The sequence below is a fragment of the Vicugna pacos genome, chromosome 4 (assembly GCF_048564905.1).
Source record: "Vicugna pacos chromosome 4, VicPac4, whole genome shotgun sequence".
Taxonomy (NCBI): Eukaryota; Metazoa; Chordata; class Mammalia; order Artiodactyla; family Camelidae; genus Vicugna; species Vicugna pacos.
The window spans coordinates 46,725,239-46,747,318 of NC_132990.1; the positions used below are offsets into that span (position 1 = coordinate 46,725,239).

General features: G+C 40.2%; 1 long non-coding RNA gene across 1 annotated transcript in view; it reads left to right on the forward strand.

Moving 5' to 3' along the window:
- LOC140696067 (uncharacterized) overlaps nucleotides 1-22,080 on the forward strand; it is a 527,390-nt gene that overhangs the window by 209,391 nt on the left and 295,919 nt on the right. The window lies entirely within an intron of this gene.

The window sequence follows — 22,080 nt, forward strand, 5'->3', positions numbered from 1 at the left end:
AATTTATAGGTGTGAAGATGACAGTGGGTAAGCTAGAGAACTATCTTTTGTACTGTGACCCAAGCCTACAGCTTGTTTTTGATTGCAACAAGATTGGGTCTCCAAACCTTTCTTTAGAGAATGGCCTCTTATGTGTGGGAGCTTGAGAGGAAGTGCCCTGTTATACACAGTGAGTGTAACACTGGTATCTTAGGCTAAGGTGGCCACAGGGCAGAGCTTGGAAATAGATTCTCTGCCTACAGGGTCCAAAGGAGCAGTGTGGACAACTGCCCAGGGGAGGATATTGAATTTCCAAGTACTTCCCCAGGACAGAAAGAACTTAAGCAAAGACCAAGTTATCCTGATTATAGTAATAGAGTTTGGATCCAGCAATTTACATTTGGTTTTAATTGTTTTTGCAGTTGGTAACCACATGTCCTTTAAATTCTGGAAAAACACTTTAAACAGTTATATTGTTGAGTTATTTGTAATATTATCACCCTTTCCCCACCCTTATTCTTATGCAGAGAAAACCAGACATAGTATTTGGTGATGGGCCCTGGGAAGGAAAGGAGAAGAAAGCCAGGAAAATAGAGTAAGACCAAGCACTACAAAGTGAAAGTGGAGAACATCCAGCTAGCTTTCTCCCAGACCCTTGAAGCAAGAATAAATAGCTGAAGTTATGGACAGAACCACTTCTGTGGTCAAACCTGCCACAGTTCCTGGGGGGAAACTCAGTAGGTAAGAATGGAAGAACTTATCTGTTGATAGAGGGTCTAAGCTCTTTAAGGCAAGCAGAGAGTTGACACAGACAGAAGAGTATATTCTTGTGAGGCAGAAGAGGAAGGAGGGTGCTGAAAAGGTTATTGCAAGCAGTGATGGCCAGGATGACCAGAAGGGGTTCACAATGGAAACAAAAATTTGGAAGTAGTCTCCAAGCTCAGTTCACTAGTATATTGAATTTTTCGTAGTCCAACAGAAGCTAGACTTCCAGATACTGTCTATGTCTGAGCTCCAATCTAGATCACTAAGGACAGTGTGAGTCCTTTGGGTCCTTTCTCTTTTTGGAGAAGAGTACAAAAAGGATCTGCAGAAAAAATATCTTGGTCTTGACAACTGTTGAGGTGGTAGAGTGAGGGAAAGAGATTAAAAGGTCAAATAATTGCACATTTATGTAGCTAGAAGAAAAGTAAGAGGAGGGAGCTTATGTTGGCAAGGAGATAGCATGTTCTGATTTGTATATGGTAAATTTAATGAGTCTCAAATTGTGTGGTTTCTCTTCCCAACTAATTTACATGTACCTTCTAATCCAGTCTGATCTTATCATGCTGATGTTCTAGCTGTAAACATGAAGGGACAATTATGATTTCTGTTGCCTAGGCCAGCCAGGTGCTGATCACCAAGAAAAGGGAAGCAGTACGCAATCTGATGCAAGACTTCAGACATTAGCCTCTTAGCTACAGCATCTTTAAAGCACTTCTTTTATGAATCATTAAAATTCAAGGCCAGTCTATACAGTTAGCTTCTATTACCACATCAAAGTTGCAGGTTCATTAAGTTGGAAAACCTGACAACTCTGTCCTGCAAAAATTTCTGTTCTTAAGAGGAAAATTCAAACCTCTTACTTTCTCATCACTTGAACCATTCAGCAAGGCCCTCAAAGATCATTAATATCAACTTCACAACCTCATTTCCTCTCCTAAACAGATATCATCTTAACAGGCTTCTCTTTGGCCATCACTAGTACTGGTGCTTATATTTATATAGCTCTATTAAAATATTAGCTTAGTGCTTATGCATTATTTCTGGATCCACACAGCATCATTTAGCAGAAACAGTCTAACAGGAGTGGTGAGTAATGTTCCAATTTTAAAAATCAGAATTCTGAGGTTCAATTGAGACCCAGTGGCCCCACAAGACCACTTGTAGGTGGCATAACTAGGTCTGAAATTGGTTTTCTGATCCATGCACTGATGATTTTTTTCACTTTGCTACTTTTGGACTCAACTCCAAAGCTCAAGAACCATTAAAACTGTAAAGACAAAGGCAACCTTCTGTCTCTCTGGAAGAAGATGCACAGTTCCCAAATTAACTCAGATATAATGTAGGAAGACTTCCACTCATCCTAGAGGTGAGGAAGTTTTTACACTTCATCCAGAGAGATTGAACAACACTAGACTCCACTAACAGCTCTTCATAACTTCTCCACAAATCATGTGAGCCTGTTTCTAAGAATACTTATATCTGGCTGTCACACTTGATTTCCTCCTCTCATGGGTAAAGTGGCTTTCTTTTGTAATCCTCAAATCACTTTGCTTCCCACTCTTAGAAGTCATGAGCAGGGCAGTTATAGCCCTATGACATAACTTAAGGTTGAGAACCACAGGGTGGTAATGTGGTACTTCTTACAGTTTCATGAGTACTATTCTTGGGCCTGGGAATTTCATTGACCTGAAAATATCATTTAAGAATAGCTGACAACCTTAATTTAACCTTAATTTAACCTCCTTGCCCAATTGTGGAAACTTCATATAACAAATAACAAATTCTAGGGACTTGCCAGTAGGATGATTTTTACAAAGCTTAGTTGTTCTCAACAACTATTACAGTGGGTTCCCTCCTTCTTCTTCATTAAATGAGACCTAGAACTAGATTTCCTATGAGTGCTCCCAATAATGGAGTCAGAAAAATAAAAGATCCCATGAATGGCCTCTCTGTACCATCAGGTAAGAATAAAAAAATATATATGTTTTTTGAGTGGTTAATTTTCTGTTCCTCTGGAGATCAATGTCTATTTACATTTACTTATCTCAAGAGATCAGGGCTAGAATTTTCTAGAGGGCCAGGATTAGAGGTCAGGAAGTTACATAGTTATATTCAGAAACTTCTGAGAAAAGCGTTGACATTTTTGTATTAAGGGCACTTTCAAAGGCTACTGAGAAATCTTATCCTAACTAATCAATATGATGGGAGATCTATTGGCTCTGACAGACTCATTGCTAAAATGTGTTCCATTGCTGAAAGTTTGGACATGTCATTTCCTCCTAAGAACTTTTCATATCTTCTTATCATCTATAGGATTAAACTTAACTCCGTAACATTTTAGTAATCTGGGCTTCATCCATCTGTTCTCCTGAATCTCTTGTCATTGACTTTCCTCAACCTCTTGTATCTAACAATTTATAATTCTCTGAATACTCTAAACTTCATAGGCCTCCCTATATATTCTTGTGCTGTACATTCTGCCTGAAATGACTCTCTCTTCACCTTGGTTAAGTGGAAAACATGGACCCTTGTTTCTAAATGCAATTCAAATGACACCTGCTTTGTGAAGTTTTCCCTTCCTTTCCCAGGTGATGTAGAGGTTTCCACTCCTATGCCCTGTGGTATCTTGTACACAGTGCTTACCCTTATCATCATCATCATCACCACCACTACCATCATACTATATTGAATTTGTCTCTTTCATGGCTGTCTGCATACCAGAATACAACTTCCCTGAGAGCAGATACCATGTAAGAAAATTAATGATTGCATCCTATTCCCACAGTGCTTTACTCTATATATGGGCTCAAATGTGGGAGAGTATAGATAGCAAATGAATCTCATGTGCATTTTTCTTTCAGTGAAAGATTTTGTGCCTTTAGTAAATCTTTTCTCTTTGATGTAAGCTTTAACTTTTTAACTTGAGATGTAGGTTGAACCCAAAGCAGGTTATGAACTGTTGTGGTTCTTCTCTTATACTTTACCTACACTTCCTATCATGCTCCTGTCCCTATTCCTCCCTATCCATGCCAACTCCCCCCAGAGTGAGAACAGTTAAAACTATCTTTATAACCTCAGAGCAAAAATCAGAACCAGTTAAGACTTCATAAACCTACCCCCCAAAACAAAAAATACAGATGAGAGCACGTGTATAGATATATAGATCCTAAATATATTTTAAAAATCATTTTCTTTGTTTCCCTCTCTCTTGCATTTTTGGAATTGGTCCAAACTTCTTTTTAGAATACCTTGATCTTTAAGTCCCCAAATAAGTCTAAAACTTGTCTTGCTTCAATCTGTTGCTGTTTCCTTTTTCATGACATTATAAGAATCAACTAAATTTTCAAGAGTCCAGAATGTTGCAGCTGAAGAAGGGCTTTCATATTTGAAGAAAGCATAATCAAAATTCCTTCCCCATATGCTACCTTTTCAACAGGGCTGTTTTTTCATCCTTAGAAATTTATAGTGTCAGAATTCCTCAAAGAAGTTAAGAGTTGACAATTAAACCCAGAATGATCTTATAACTGCATTTCAGAGGAATTGCCTCTTGTCCAGATTCCACTCTAGGGTCCCTGGATTCTCCCACACTCAATTCTCTGCCATAGACCTGGCCCAAGCTTAAAAGAATTACTGTTCAAAAAGGACACAAGTTTCTATTTTCATCCAATTCAACATGTGGTCTTAGATGCATATTGCAGAGCAGGGTTTTTTTTTTTCCTTATGATATTTAAAATTTTCTTGATACCATCTGGAGACAGGTTTTCTTTAACGATGTCAGTCTTGTCTCACATTTCTCTAGTTCTTGTTCCCTTTCTAGCTGTCTTCCAATATTTCTTGGTTGTGATTGGAGAGACTTTTCCGTGTGCACACGTCCATTTGGTGAGCTCTTCCTCAGGCTGTATGAGGCAGGGGTGGAGTTGCAGGTAGATTTCATCTCCTTCAGCAGTTTCCCCACTCAGCCCTACATCTTCCAGCTCACACCACCTAGGTATCCCTCTGTTCTACTTGCCTCTTCTCAGGCTCTTCTCTGTATGTCCTGGGACCATATCTACTTTCACCTTGGTATCTTGAAACTGTTATGCTTCTTGAAGGGCAAGCAGCTCATACAGCTAACTGGGAAAACATAACTGTATGTCAATAAATACTTGAACGAGAGAAAGAGTGAATGACAATTACCAACTATGCTTTTCTTTCGCTGGGCTGTTTGCTCTAACTTTTTCTGTTTCCTGAAAGGAAATACTATGTCTAGATTTACTAAATCCTTTCTCTTGCATTTTTTTTTCATTTTTCACCTTTTTTTCTGGTAAAGTAGCTTTGGCTGGTAGTCAGGACAAATTCTTTCGTATAAAAGAGGTGCTGATGTTGAAACAAATATATGTAGCTCCAAGTAGGCAGCCTGAGTGTGGACTGATTCAACATCGAAGTGCTCTATATCTATAAAATTAGCTCATTAGAAGGCTTTTATCTTGAGGCTGTAATACCTCTAATTAGCATAACTTTGAAGTCTTTCTTCTATGAAGCTGCCCATGTAAGTGATTCTTAGTCTTTGTGTGTCATCTTTTAGCCATGGCTTTGTTAAAGCAAGCTAACTTAAGCTTAGTCATAATTACAAAACTTTTGGGGAGTATAGCAAGATACTTTGATATTTCCACTTTACTGTCCGAAAAGAGTGAGGGAAGATGAGCTCATTATGAGGGAATGAATGTCAGTGGCCTTAACAAGATGTTACCACTAGCGTTCTCTGGATATTGCACATCACTTGGCCCTGGAAATTATGAAATTAATTTTAAGAAGTCCACCTTTCAAGAGAATCCTTTGGCTTGTACATGGGCTTTCCTGTCTCTGAATTCAGGGCACAGAATTTTCTACACATAAGCATTCAAGCAGGAGCCTTAGACCTTGGGGCAAGTTTGGCCTGTGACTTCTGTCTGTGCTTCTTTTTACGTGGTCTTAATCCGGAGCACCTGGCAATGTGGATGCGGTTCCCTGGAGTTGGGGAGTTGCAAAGACTTAAAGTAGTTGCAGAAACTAAAGCCAGGTATGGCTTCCTTGCTTATCTCCTGTTATCTTTATGGCTGGAACAGTTAACCTCAATGAGAAGTGCAAGACTCCTCCCATCTTGGTATCCATTGCTGGAGCTTGGAACATATTTTCATATAGAAATAATAAAGAGAGGTGTGTGGTTGGAATAACGCTGTTATTGCTTCCCACCACTTGAACTTAGGCCCTTTGTGGATGAGACCAGGACTCAAGCTTCCAGTGATTATATGCCTGCAGGACTATACAGCTTAAAAGCTGGGGATGTAACTCATTTATACAAATATAAATCAGGGTCTGGTCAAAACAGAAATAAAAGTTCTTATTGTTGGTTATACAAGAATTACCCAACCATGCAATTCTTCTGTGCCAAGCTAAAACTTAATACTTAGAACTGGAGATAATTGCCTGAACATTACTCACCAAGGTTGGAAGAAGTATTATATTCTTTTCAGCATTTAGTACAAGAGCTGGGTAATACAAGAAAAAATTACTGAAACTTTAGGAGGAAGCAATTAAAATAAGGTTGCAAGAAGGAGGGAATGTTCTCTCACTGCGGGGGAGTTAGATTTGAAACTCTTCTGCTATAATTTCAGCCTCAGTCAGCCTCCTTGACAATTTTGTAGGCAGACATAAATTCCTTTCAAACTTGTACCTTTTATCATCTAGTTATTAACGAGGAAAAGGTAGATTTTTTAAAAGTTATCCTCTAGAATCTATGGAAATAGACAATAGCCTGTTGACTATTTTCCTGTTTCTGTTGTGGTCCCTATTTACCTTCACAAGTAAATTGAAGAGGGAGAAAACATGCAGCTGGATTTTCCAAAATCAGTTTCGTACCATAAAGGTTGAGGAGAAAACCTCAGGAAAAATCCATCCACTAGAGAGAGAATAGTTCTGTTTATTAATTCTCTATTTATTGAGTGCCAGCCCTGGATCTGAGATGCAAAGCCAGACATGGCTCCACCAATCCCGTGGGGTGGGAGAGGTATAATTACATATTGAAACAAAAGCTGGAAAAGAAGTTTCACAATGTTCACAGTATGAGTGCATATAGCAGGGGAGCTGACCTGGCATAGTGATCCAGAGGCATCTTTGAAGAAGCCAGCATCTCGAGGAAGGATAAGAATTAATGAGGGGAAAAGGAGTAGAGTGGGAAGAAATTCCACAGTGACACACAAAGTTTAGTGTGAGAGAGTGGAACCCAGAGGGGAGAGTGAAGGAAGTGTGAGTACACAGAGGAAGTAGGTGGTAGGGGAAAAAGAGCCAGGAGACCAACCATGAAAGGCTTTCTAAACCCCATTACAGATTTAAACTTTATTCTAAAACAAATGGTATGGGGTTACATGGTGGTGGTTGGTGATCTGATCACATTTACATTTTCAGTGCTATCTCTGGCTGGAGAACGGAAAAGAGAGAGAGAGAAATGCCAGAGAGAAAAAGAGAGAGAATATAGTGATATTAGAGACAGAGAGAAAATGGAAAAACTCAAGGTATATTTAGTAAATAAACTCAGTGTCATTAGCGAATGGGTTTAATATAAAAGGCAAAGTGACGTGTAGGTGTTGGATTTTAGATTTGAGTGGATGGTAGTGCCACTGGTATAGAAAATAATGTAAAATTCCCAGGTTTGTGGATAGGAAATTTTCATGATTTCTGTTTTGGACATGCTGAATTTTAGGTTACTTTGAGATGTGGTAGGAGATATAACAGGTTTTAAAATGTAATAAAATTGATTCAGATATATAGAAAACATTTGGCTTCTTTATTTTCTATGATTGATTCTTTCTTCCTCATAAACTCTCACCTCACCTAGTAGCAGAAGTGCTGGAGTACTTTAACTTGACAGTTAATGTATTTCAGTTCCTCTTCTGGTTAAAATAGTATCTTTTATTTTCCTCAGTCTCTTTGGAGTAAATTCAGTCTTACAGATTTCTGCTCCCCTTCCTGTACTTCCTAAGGTGGTATCTGGGTATGGTGTTCAGAGGGGTTTATGTGAGGTGGTGACAATGGACAAAGGAGTTTGGAACTCACACTAATCTCTGGTTCTCACTGGGATTTTGCCTCAGGGGTGACCGGTCAAGTCCAGGCTGTGGACTGATGCTGCATTCCCATTAGCCATTGGGGACATGACACAGGCATCCGGTTCAAAAGTAAACTGAACTGCCATACATTCTCTGACTCTTAGGATAAATTACTTTGTTTTTTCCTTTACCATAGCACCTTTCAAATTTTTCTACTTTCAAATGTTAGATTGTATTCTGATTTCTCCCAAATCTTTCCACCACCCGTCAGAAAATTTATGAAGGGAGGGACTTGGTCACTTTCTTCTTTGCATCTGAACCCTGAGCACAGTGCCTGACATACAAATAGGCAAAGAATAATTATTGAATTGAATGGGATCTCTGACCTCCCAAAGCTTGCTAATACCAGTTTGAGCTGCCAAAATTATTTCTATTTGTTTTTTCTTTTTTTTCTTTTTTTTTTTTTTTAGCCACAAAACCAAGTTTATTATGCTGACTGGTATGAAGGAGAAATAAGGCAGTCTGAGTGAAAGAAGACTTCTTATGATATTGAAAACTTTTTCTAAGTCTCCTTCTTTGTCTCCTCTTGAAATAGTTACCCCGTCTTTTACAAGTGCTGGAAGCAATCCTTGTCCAGTTTAGTTTAGAAGAGGCCAGGCTTAAGAATAGCCATGTCTCAATGGCATTTTGAGCCTTGTGCTGGTGGGTCAGGATGTAGAAAGGAACTGGGTGGAAATGGGTCATCTGAGGTACAAAAAGGAAAAGATACTCACCGCCTTTTGGTTTTCCACTCCATACCTGTGCATAGACATTCCTGTGTTGTTAATTGTAAAAGCAAGATAAAAGAGACACAAAACATAAAGCTACTAAAGAAACCCACACCCTCTCTACCTTAATTGCTACCACTTCAAGTTCTCACCTCCTAACAAGCTCTGGAAATAATGAAACACTGAATCCCACTCAGTTATGGGAAAAACTTCACAGATTAACTAGACGGAAGGTTCTAGAGTCTAGAATTTAGACCAGCCTAGAGCAGGGTCCATGCTTTTTCTGTTCACTGAAGTGTCCCCAGAACATGACTGTGCTTGATGCAATGGGAGCTCAATACATCTTTGTTGAATAAATGAATGAAATTTCTCTCTTTGAAATAAGAAAACTATAGTTGAAAAAGGCAGAGTGACTTGCCTAGGGTCACATCACTTATAAGTAGTAGATCAGGAGAGGAACCCTCATCTCCTGGTGTCTCATTTGCTGCACTTTATACTACACAGAAATATTTCCTGCAGCTTAAACCACAGAAGTACTCACCCTTGAGTGCTGTAATAGGTTTCTAGAATTTATTTAAACCGTAAAAAAATCAGGATGAATGGTTGTTTTGGTTCACTTAACGGATCAGATATCCAGGAATGCCAAAAGCATATTTATTTACTCACAGGTAGCAAAAACACCATATAATTCTTTTTGTGGTTGTCCAGTCAATGTAAATTTTTTTCTGTTCCAGTAAAGTGTACATTGATTAGAAATTATTGTGGAAAAAAGACCACCACTCAAACAGAGGTTCTGAACTAGGCAAGATGTATGAACCCCCAAGTACCTGTTATGGTGCTGTGAAAATGTATGCCCTCCCTTTATTTATTTTTTTAAAAGATTTGTTCCATGCAGAAACGGAAGCTCTCTCCTGTGGTTATATTCAGCTGGTAAATGATCTAAGAGGAAAGACAAGGTAAATAATCTTAAGTGTTTGGAAATACAAGAATCAGACATCACACCGTATGTGTGATAGGAGGTTACATTTTTAAATATTAGTGAATAAATCTAACTTTCCTTTATCCCTTTGCTATGTCCTACTTATTCAAATTGGTCTGTACCATGGATTGGGATTAAAATCCCTGAGTTAAATATTAGGATAATAAAGCACTAACCTTTCTTATATCTAAGTTTATATGCATAGAACATTCAGGACGACTCTATTTTTAATTTAGTATTGAATCATTGCATCTTTGCTTCGGCTGCACTTTTTGAAAAGGTGCTCTTTCCTGGGGCTCCTTGGAAGTAGAATCTCCACAGACTCTATTAAACATTCAGGGCCAATAATTGTTGTTCCTCATAGGGGAGAGAATTTCCTCCAGCAACGAAAAGAATAATGTTCCAGGATTTTATTAAAACAATCCTCGGGAAATACCTTCAATTCCATCACCTTGTTAGGCAACATCACCTGCTTTACTATCTGTGTTGTTTCTATGCAATGAAACTTGAAAACCAAGCAGATGTATACCTTCCTGATCTTTCTGTGCCAACTATCTTCTTGTAAATAAGTGTATTTTTAGTGGAAATAGAGAAAGAGAAGAGAGAAAAGAAACTCTAAACTACGTTTCTTTCTTAAACAAATAATCTCATAATTTTAAAGTCCTAGATAATATCAAAAGAAGCACAGGCTCAGTGTAGTCATTTATGCTGCTTTAAATAGCTCTCTACTTTTACACAAGTTCCAATTTTTTTCTGACTCCTGCCACGTTTCTGATATCACCCAGCCATGAGCACCGCTGCCTTGCAGGCATGCCACATGGAGGGAGCAGAGCTGAAATTAGACGCAACAAACGGCATAGTCTCTTATTCATGGACTCAATAAAAGTGCTTCCTTGGGGAGATATTATATTTCCATCTTTAAGTCTGAGAGTTTGGGCACCCAAAAGTGATTGTCAGCAGCCCAGTCAGAGCAAATTTAACCTTGCTCTGAACTCTGGTGGAGCTCCAGCGGGACTGTCATGAAAATGTCGACTTTTGGCTCTGAGTCTCCAGCTCCAAATAAGGTCTGGAGAGCCAAAGAAAACAGTCATAGCCTGAGTTAAGAAATGAAGAGAGAAAGGGGCCAGCAACTTCATCTAAAGGACCCTATAGCTCAGCAAACACAATGGGAGCCGAAGAATTGGAAGCAAGGCCTCTCCCGTGTGCTCTGCACCTCCTAATGCCTCTGTTTCTTCTGTAAAATGAGCATCATCAACACCCTTTCTAATTGTGGTCCTCAGGCTAACAGCATAGGCAGCACCAGGGAGCCTTATTAGAAAAGCAGCATCTCAGGCTCCACCCTGGAGTTACTGAGTCAGAATCTGCATTTTAGCAGGATCTTCAGATGATTCCTTTGCACATTAAAGCTGGATATGCTCTAGAGTGAAAGGCCCAGGTCCAAATGCCCAGCAGCAAATCCATGGTGGTAGACCCTCTTTTAAATACAAAGACTATGACTGTGAAGTAAGCCTGTCACTCAGATTGGGAGCACTTCACAGCCTTGATCTGCATAAACTAGATCAGTGAGCATTCACTGAGCTCTTCCAAGGCAAGGGAACCCCCACTGAAGGCTGACTACCAGAGTACCCTCAGGGGTTTGAAATAAGACTATAAAGATGAGATAAGCAGAGAAAAAAAATCTATATATATATATACACACACATACAGGCACACAGGAATACAGCCCAGAGGCACTATTAAAACTGAGTTTGCAAATCTATCTTGGGAAGGAACAGGATAACAGAGACTGTTCTGGGAGTTCTGTTTGCATAAATGTTGAGTCCTTTGGAGCTTTATGCAAAGTGGGATTTGGGACTTTTACCAAATCCCTATTCGCCTAAAGTACAAAGTTCAGATACTGTCAGAAGGGCAAAGTTGTTATCCATCCTCTGGGAGAAGAGTCTGATGGAGACTGGAAATTCACCTTAGCTGTGACACTCAGGAGATCCAAGTCCTGCCCATAATTTACCCCCATAAGACTAAGGAGACGTGTGGCACCATCATGGGACAAACCTTTTCTTCTCTTTTAATGCTACTCTGGGGCCCTCTCACCAGTTCCTTGAAGGCTGATGCCACCTTGTCACTGCTCTTCCAGGGCTCAGCAAGAACCAGAAGGCTGATAACAAAAAGAAATTTGAGTTTTCCATCTGCCTAGAGTTCTCCAGGGAAGCAGGAGTTACCAGGGCACTCCAGAAGCCACAGGCAAGAGAGGTACTTGGCATAGCTAGATATAGTTGATGAAGTAGCTGCTAAAAGCCCTGGAGAGCCATTTTTGGACAGGTTTAGGCTCTTGACAAGAGACATCAGCTATAGGAAATGATGCTGAAAGTCTTTACGCAAAATCCCTGCTGATGGAGGTTGCTGCCACCCAACGCAGACACCACAGTACTGGACTCTTGTCAGGCACTTTGTTATATACACTGTAAGGGAGTTCTTAGTATCTGCATTTGACATTTGAGGAAGCTGTGGCTCAAAGAGGTCAAATAGTTTGTACCCAGTTGAACCAGGATCAGATTTGAATCCGGGTCTCCCAGGCTCCAAAGCCCGTGCTCCTTTTGTTGTGCTGTGAACCTCACTTGGGTAGATGGGACTTGCCAACAAGAAGCAAGGCAGGGCTTTGCAGGGAGTCATTAGTTGCCCAGATCTGTACACTGGGAAAAGCGGATAAGAATGCCAAGGTGGTGGAATTTTCCCGTTTGGACCTCTGCAGCCCATCCCATTTGTGGCCTACAGAGAGCATTTGGCTTTCCATGACCATCCCTTTCTCTCTGTCCTGCCAGATACTTTACAGCTCTTGGATGGGAAGAAGCATTAACCTGGATGGGAGAGTTTTATGGGCTGCAGCAAGCTTCACAGACAAGCAATCAATGCAGTCATGTGGGGCCTTCACTCATAAGGGCCCCACATTTGGGTTTTAATGTTCTACCATTGCTGTTTTGAAATTCTTAATAATTTTATCTTTGAACTTACGTTGTGTAAGTGAAGTCTGGTGGGACAGTGGAGCATGTGCTTAGGGCTTGGAACCTTGGCTCATACCAGTCCCTCTTCAAGCCTCCTGCCTACCTGGGATGGGTTAGCTGTTGTCTGCTCCCTGCCTTCTGACTTCCTAGGCCCTGCCCAGTGCCCACCCACCCCCATGACCCATTCTTCACACAGAAATTCAGGTACCCACTGAGTCCTGTGTGGAGACTGGAAGCCTTGGGAGTTGACTGGCAGCCATGGGTTGGAGCAGTGCACCTGTAGAAGGGAGATCTTGACTTGCCTACCTCTGGCTGAGGCCCTACATATTCTTTTTGCACTGAGCCCTGCAAAATATGAAGCCAGCCTTGGGCTGCAGTGTTCTAGGGTTGGAACTCAAAGTGACTATCAATTCAGTACATACAGGCAGGGGGTCTCTCCCTTCCTTCCCAGAGGGCTGAGGGGAAGCCGTCTCAGCCATCTTTCTTTCTCCTTCCTTGTCCTGCCACACGGCTCCCAGGACTAGGACCACTGCCCTGTTTATATTAGGTCAGCTGGACACCAGGCTATAAGAGCAAACTTTCTCTTACTCTTCTTTTCTCCTCTAGTTCTAGCTTCTCAGGCTTTGACAGGTGAATTCTGGATCAGCCTTAACATAGTGGTACAATCTGACATGAGGGTTTACATATGTTAGGGGTGGAATAGATGTAGCAATTCTCTAGAAGTGCTTTCCTTCAAGGTGGTTTGGGTCCATTTAACTGAAGTAAAAAGAGCCTTCCCACATGGCCCAACTCACAGGTGTCTGGGGTTAAAGTCCTGCAGATAATGGATTGTTATTTTTCTTTAGTTTTTTGTGAATGTATTTCCCTTAGGGAACTTGTCAACAAGAGAAAGCCCTGAGCCAAGACAGTATTCGTATACTGTTGATCTCTGGCCAAACATCATATTAATACCATTCCAATAATACCTAATTTTACTCCAAGTCAAGTGATGAGAGGAGGGGTAAAGACAGAAATTTGTGATCTTTCAGTTAGGTCTCTTTAGTGACAAAACAATACATTTTTCTTTCAAGAATCTTTAGAGACCAAGTACATTGCTAAAGGAAGCTTTAGCTACTTTAAGTTATAATTCAACCACAAAATCCCAACATGGTAGAATGAATGATCAGGAAAGAATTAGGAAGTAATACAGACAACATTCAAGCAAGGTCACACTGTCACTTATAACTAATAGTCACATTTTTGATACAGGCGACAATTAAATTATAAAGCCATAACTCTTGAGGACTTCAAGCAGCATCAGAGATTATACATTTAAAAACCCTCAATTTTCAAATTAAGAAACTGAGGGTCTAAGAGGTGAAAGACTTATGTACTCCCATTCAGGAAATCATTGTAATAATTGGTATTTAGATCCCTGTCTCCAGCAACTGAGACCCTGATCTTTTCTAATATAATTTATCCATAGAGGTTTATTAACCATGTTGGATAATTATGTCTAACAAAGGTAAAACTATATCCAATGTGAGATGACCATTTCTTATAAAATTTTATAAATTAAGACTAATCTTTTAACAAAGTATAATGGAGAAGTGTGTATGTATATATGTGTGTGTGTGTGTGTGTGAGAGAGAGAGAGAGAGAGAAGGGGCGTATACACACATGCTCATGCACACGCACACATAACTGTGCCCTGCTTTATTACATGAGCATTCTTTACCAGTAGGTGGAATGAGACAATAGTCTTCATGGCAAGATTTGGGGATTTTGGAAGGACTCCATATTACCTCTGTAAAACATATCACCACAGATAAAGAAATACCTAAAATTCTAAAATTAGAGACTCAATCCCATGAACAAAGCAAAAGAGAGCTCTGGCCTGGTAAGTTTAGTCAGTTCAAGCATGAGACCCACAAACCTAAGAGGGCAAAAGGGCCTTACCAGTCTCGTAGTCTAATCTTTGTCTTACACAGGACTTCATTATATCAACCTCAGGGGAGTAGTAGCCTGTTCTATAAGAAAATATCCACCCATCCATGCAACCAACCATCCCTGCTATTTGTTTATTCATTCATTCATTCATTTAGTGAATATTTTTGAGTCCCTTTACCCTACCAGCGTGTCAGATATTATCTCTTACCTGTAACAAACTCACCCTCTTTATTCTATTTAGATTTTCCCATTCAGAAGCATTTTTGTGAGATTTGGAAGGCAGGAGAGAAGGAGAAAGCATTATTTTCTATGGCAGAAAGTGCACAGGCACTGGCAGATGGAAGAGGGACACTGGGTTTCACCACCATGCTCTTGAAGATCATCCATTTTTGTGCCACAAGCAGCTGAGATTTTTGGTAGGAGCTTCCCTACACTTCTGGTACTTCTAGACTTCCTCAAAGCCAGCAGAGGCCTCCCTGACCTTAGCTCACCAGCCACCCCAATGGCTGGGAAAGCTTCTAATTCCCTGTATTAAATCTGTTATGTTCAAAACACCTATAGTTGCTTCTCTTTTCCTGAAAAATCCTGACAGAAACAGCCAAGTACCAGGCAATGAACAAAAGATACAAAGCTGAATCCACCTGCTTCATTCTCAGAAGGCTTTCCTCCTATTGAATAGCATCCTGTCTCTCTCGTATGTACATTGGTCCTTTTCCTGCCCTAGGTAGGAACGCGTAGTATATCTTGTTCATCCATTTATGTCTCAGTTCAGGTTAGCCTTCTTGAGAGCAAGTGTCCACATGGAAGAGAGAAAAAGGTAAGAACATGGGTGCATGATTGAGGGTAGAAAGACAAAATGTGTTCCTTTATAATTTTCCTGACTCTTAGAACATAAAGGTGTATTTTATCCTTGAAGAGGCTTGGATAAATCCCATTGGCTTCAGTGAAAGTTATATATCTTTAGCAGGACAAGGGATCAGGATAGAAGGTCTTAGGAAACCTCACTCATCAATGTGATAGCTCTAGGGAATCCCTCTTCTAGTGAGCTGTGCATGCAAGGCTCCTCATTTTTGCCTCTAATAATCACCAAGGAGATGACTTTAGGTGCACTTTTGTTCTCTAAGATCTTTTCTCTTCTTTACCAGTTTGCTAATGAGGAAAGATGCCATGAACTCAAAAGGGGCCTTTGCATTCCACAGGAACTATTCCATAGCTGAGTCATGAACCAACCTTGAGCTTGACTACTCTATCCTTCTTAAGCTGCTGGAAAACTTTGTGGCTATGAGCTGCGTTGGTCATTTTTCATAGTGGCCAATTCTTGGCAGTTTGCTTGATGGGAAGAGAAGTGGAATTAGGTGGATATTACTTTATAAGAATTAAACTCTTTTAAGCATAAAGTTATGCTCAAGGAGGCTCTGAATCTTCTATATTTATTATCCCAGAGAAAACTAATACTTACTTAACACTTATTCAGATCTTATTTTTCAGTGTGTTTGTGTTATAGATACGGGGTTTCTAAAGAATCTGTTACCCAAGCAATAAGTTCAGTGTGTATACATGTGGTAGTTACACTATGCTCCCTAGTAGTATGTAATACTTAATGGAATTGACAAACCATGGAGCCAGTTGTATGGTAAACACTGTTGTGATTTAAAAGGGTCTCAGTCTAATCAGGCAGTAGATGTTGTAAAGAGTGTAGTCTGTGCTGTTCCTCAAACTTCTTGTTGTAATAAAGACAACCTAGATAACGTTGGTTGGGGTTGGAATATAATGAGAGAGATGAAAGATGGTTCAAAGATTCTGTCCAATGCTGAGTTTCTATGACTGCATGCTCTCTTTGTGTGCTGTGAAGGGGTAGCAGTTAAATGCTGTAAGGGAGTAGCCGAGAAAGTACCATGGAAACCTGGAGGAAACATTGATAAACTGGCACTAAGATCACTACGAGCTATGAAATAGTATCTGAGGAAGAGGAGATTACCATGATAAGGGAAAACTTCACACAGTAGATGGCACATGGAGAATCTTTATTTTATCCATTGAATTAGAAAATCATTAAGTGGGTGAAAATCATTAAGTGGGTGCTGGTGAATCTTCCTGAGTTAAAGCAAAGCCTGTGGAATTTTAGCCGTTCCATATAGAGCAGTGCAACTTCAGGACCTGACTTACCTGTAGGAGTTAACCTGTGTACAATGCCAAATGTCCCCACGTAGTCTCTGTGGAGACCTCGTGTCCACTTTAGGATATCTAGGGTCACCACTTTTTCTGCTACAGCACACACTTCTGTTGCCTCTAGATTTCCCATATGATCCCCTCTGCCTCTCATCTCTCATGACACTGGATTTCCCCAAACTAGCAAGACAGCTCAAAGACTTCTTTGCTGATAATGACTGAGACTCTTCTAGAAATGAATTTGAATATTTAAGAGAGCCTCACTGTGTTGTTCAGGAAGAGAGGGCGATAACATGCTGGATAGGGACTCCTGGAGATAGAACTTGGGTAACTGCTAATTAAGTTGCTGTTTTTGAAATTTTATTGAACAACTACTGCTTCTTGGGCACAATGGTGACCAAGCCCTCAAGGAACTTAAGTCTAGTAAAAGAAAGAAAAAACTAAGAATAGTATTTTAGTCCAATGTTGTAAGCATTGCAATATAGTACTGCATATGCCTGGATTATGGTGGGAACCCAGAGAGCCCACATAACTCAACTGGTAGGTGGGTGGGCTAGGAAGGAGTCAGAAAAAGCTTCCTATATGAGACAACGCATGAGCTCAGTCAGAAGTGATGTACCAGAGTTACATGAATAGGGAAGGGAAGGATGCGCACACCAGTGAGAATAGGATGACTGAAGCCTATGAAGTTTACAATAGCAACAGTTGTGTTTGAATTGTGTGTCTATGTGTGTGTCGTGTGAACAGAGTGGCTTGGTGTATTAAATAAATAAATACACAAAATACAAAATAAAATTGGAGGAGTACCATATTAAGGGTTAATTTGGCCTTAGTGGTCTATCCTGGGAACATAACCACCCAAGATAGTCAAATAAGTCTGGGAAAGGTATCTAATGTCCATCAAGTCAATTTATGAAGGAGATTGTGAGTGTATCAGGTGGATAAGTTGGGGCTCCCTGTGCAGCGTTATTTCCCACACATCTCCTGGCAAGGGGCCCTGGCAAATAGCAACAATAAAAGCTTCACATCTTTCAGTCAATATGTAATGGAATAATGTAATTCCGTCCGTGAATGACTTGGGAATCATACCGTCTTGCCAAAGATGGGGAGACTGATGCCCCCAGCCGAACTAAAGTCTGTGTGTCAAGGAAGGCTTGGTGACCTGCTCTTGTGGTTTTCTCTGGGTTGTGGAATTATTCCTGTTTTTCTCCCCTCTTGGTTTTAACAGGTGCCTGAGAAATACTCTGACTCTCAGGGCTTTGTAGGAAGAAAAAAAAACAGATTTAATGTTATTCTAAGTCTTTAGACACATTTACACATCCTTCATCTGCTTGGGAGGGAAGAAATTCAGATTTCAATAACAAAAATTGTACAGATCTTCCTTGAGGCAACAGAAAATGCATGTGATAAGGGAATAGCCATGAAGTGCAAAGGAGCATTTAGGTCTTAGCGCTTATCGACTGGAGCTGCAAAGAAGATGTGAAGGATGTGTGAAAAATCCCAAATAAAAGAGCTCGAGTAACATACAATATGGATAAGAAAATGTGCTTTAAAGGAAATGCAACTGTCACAAATGAACATGGTGGGGGTGGAAAAGAAAGGGGCTGAGGGAGGAGAAGAGTATGACAAGAATGAAGATAAGCAACAGTCTCTTCTAGGAAGCTTGGCTCAGAGAAACAGTATTCTGTTCTGCAATTATTGGTGTGCATTTCATTTATTCAAAATACGATTTAAAATGCAAGCAACCTGAATTAGATCTGCTCTACCCCTCCACCTTGCCATCAGTGAGGCAGATTTCAATCTTACAAGAACTGAAAGCTGTAATCAATGTGAAAGCTGATCAGAACAGCTGCGACATGCTGTCCTGAGAGGAGGCTGGGGACCACAAAACCCTGCAGTTCCCTGTCAGGCTGGGGCACGGCATGTTGCGCCACAATCACATCCAGGGTAGAGATTTGATGAGAAGTATATTAAATGTGTGTTGCTGCTCATGAAGACCTTCTGGGATGAAGTACTGCATGTGTTTTGGGTTGGTTTACAGCCAGTCTGGTGGACTTGTGCGGCACATTGTGAAATGTCACTTTTCTATTTAAACTCTGAAAGGGCATTGGTTTCACATGTTTACCAGTTGTCAGTTTCATGCTATTCTACAGCATAAGCCCATCTGACTTGTAGCATGTACCCTGTGTAGCAGCTATATATAACAGCCCTTAGAGGAGTGCCTGCCCAAGTGTCTGCAGTGATCTTAAAGACATTTTAAAGTTCCTCTCTCCCTCTTCCTGTCCACAGTATTTAAACCATAGGCCTAGAAGATGTAAGGAGTGGCTGATTATGTGTTCCATCATTTTAGGGTGTGTATTTTTATGAGATTTCAGCAATTGGGATTCGTGTCAAATCAGAGAAATTTCCATCAACCCACGCACTTGGCTTTGGGAAACACAGTCTGGGCAAAAGGACTATCTTGGCCAACAATAAGCCTCCGCAGACATAGGCCACATCTCACCTCCTCACATGATAGACACCTTTTGATACTAGGGCTCCCTTGCTCAGGACTCCCACCTGCTCCCTGGCACCCATCCCACTAGCACCCCCGGCATGACTCAGCCACTTTGTCACCTCCAGCACTGAGCACTGACATGGTCACTCTTCTTGTCTCTTACACAACTTGGTGATCCCACTAGCCTCTACTACAGACTTCTGTGATACTCTCTGCCAGGAATGATGTCCCCATATGGGGACACACATCTCAGTTTACTTGGAGTCTAGGAACTCCTGCAACTGGACACTGTCTACACTGGAAGCTTAGTACTACATTTCTCTCTGCTGTGTGCACAGGACTAAAGGAAGTTTCCTGACCTTGAATGTATGTTCTTAGTATAGACATGGGAGTTTTTTTAGTAGCACTTAATTCACAAATATTTATTGTACTCTTATATGCACCAGACACTGTTAGGGTTATAGAATGTAACTGAGGCATGACTGCTATTCCTGCAGTGTAGTAGAGAAGAAGAAGGGTACAATTCAAAGAGTGTTGCTGTCAGTTTACTATCCTAAGAGATAAACCTCTAAGGAAAAAGGAGCATAGAAAAGGGAGCCATCATTCCCAGCAAAGAGTATCACAGAAGTCTCTAGAAGAGGCAGTTTTAAGATAGGCCTTGGAGGATGGATGGAAATTCCAGAGGAGAAACAGAAAAGAATGTGCATTAAGGTAGCAGAAACAGGGCAGACAAGAGCATGAATACAGGACATATTTAAGTAATAACAATTGGGATAATTTTGCTGGAGCAAGGGCTACACACGGAGGAGATGAGACAGGAAAGATAAATTTGGAACATGTGTCCTGAAACACATTGAGCCAGACAGAAACACTATCAAAGCATGAGTGCTTAACTATTAGTGGTGATAGGATGTATCAGTGGTTCTTAGCTGCTGATGATTTTACCCCCCAGAGACATTTGTTAAGGTCTCTAGACAGTTTTGGTTGTCATAACTGGGTGGAAAGAGGGAGTAGAATCTGGTGGGTAGAGTCCAGGCTGTTGCTAAAATCCTACAGTGCCTTCTACAACAAAGAATTATCTGTCCCTGCCTGTCAGTGGTGCTGAGGTCGAGGAGCGCTGAGATGGGATGAAGGGGGATTTGACTGCTGAAAGGGGAAACACAGGTTAAGGCACTATTGAAAGGAAGGAGGATCTCAACGGGGTAGTGGCAATAAAAATAGAAAAGGAGAGACAGCTGTACCAAATATTTAAAAGTAGAATCAGCAAAAAGTTGGCAACGAATTGCCTGTGGTGAGGAGGAAGGAAAGAATAAAAAGAGAATCCAAGACTTTGAACTGGTTTCTTTTTTTCTTTTTGGGGGGGAGAAAGTTTAGGATCTTCACAGAAATGAAGAAGTCAATGAGAACTGTCTGGTAGGAAAAAGCAATATATCCTTTTGTCTAACAACGTAGAATTAGAATGATATAAATCTCAGTTCAAATCCCAACTTTTCCATTTACTAGTCGTATGGTTTGCACACATTTCTTTAGCTCCCTGGGGCTATTTTCTCATTAATACAATAACAATAATACCATCTCCCTCACAGGTCACCATGAAAATAAATCAGATAATGTTTGTAGAACACACTGCCAAACTTACAGTTTTGCTCCACAAATATAGCTGTTGTTCTGCTACTGCTGCTCTTGTTAAGTATTGTCCAGCCTGGAGAGATGTCAAATGCTATTTGAGAAAAACTGTAACTACATAGCTACCTTTGATTAACACTGATTTCCAAAAAAGCCAAAGCCACTGGTTTCAGTGATTTGGAAGACATTTCAGCAGGTAACCTGGCTCACATGAAATCTACCATGTCCTTGGACTGGAGAAACAATATAGAAGTGGCCTATAGTGGTATGTCTATGGTTTCTGATGTAACTCTTGGCAACAACAGCTCTACTTGAAGAAATGAAGATCAGAGGGTGTTGTAGAGACTTTAAACTCCACTTGCATGGCCTAATGATGCCAGAAGACTCATCAGATTAGTGTATATTAAGTACCTGCTCTAAACAAACACACTGGGAGAAGCATAGCACTCACTACATTGTTTGTACCATGAATAACAAGAAATAACAATTTAATCATAAATATTTCGTTGTGGTCAATGAGAAGCAAAGACGGCACTTAAAATCATATGAAAAGTAATTGGACTTGACTTCAGTCTTTGAAAATGTGGTAGACTTGAAAGTTTTTCTTTGATGTAAAAATACTGCTATATTAAAATCATTTGTTATTTGAAATGTATAATATATACCATTTTTGGTCTTGCTAGTTGACTTATTATTTCTTAAGAAAAATGTGCTCTCATTTTCTGTCAGTCATACATACATGTGTCACCGTGAGTTTAAGAGGAAGAGTACATCTCATGAAAGGAAACTTCTGCAATACGCCTTTGAGGGTTTTACAGTGCTCCCTCACAATGACCTGGGAAAAGTGAAAGTGTTTTCAGCAGCTATAATGATCAGGGTAACATACGGACTTCTAAGAGTGTTTGGATTAGGTGGCCCTTTTTCAAAATCTGCATTTGTTTTCTTCTTTTAATGTCTGTCTTCTGCCGCTGTTCCCCAAGATTTTATGCATGTGTTGGTTGTATTATAAAGTGTCTTTATATAAAGATTTTTAGGTGCTACGCAGAAAATGGATCTTCAGTATAATAAAACAGAGGAATTATCAAACCAGAAAAAAAAGAAGAGAAGAAATAGGTGGAAAAGGGTAACAAGGGGAAAAAGAAGTACTAGGTAAATGGAAAGAGTAGGTAAGAGGAAATCAAATAGCTAAGTGGTTGGGTGAAAGTGCCTATTATCTCCAAGACAAACTAAATTGTTCTGAAGGTGTTGAGGACACGCCACAGATCCTTTCAGTTCTTCTAAGAACAGTGTTCCCTCTTCACTTTCATCA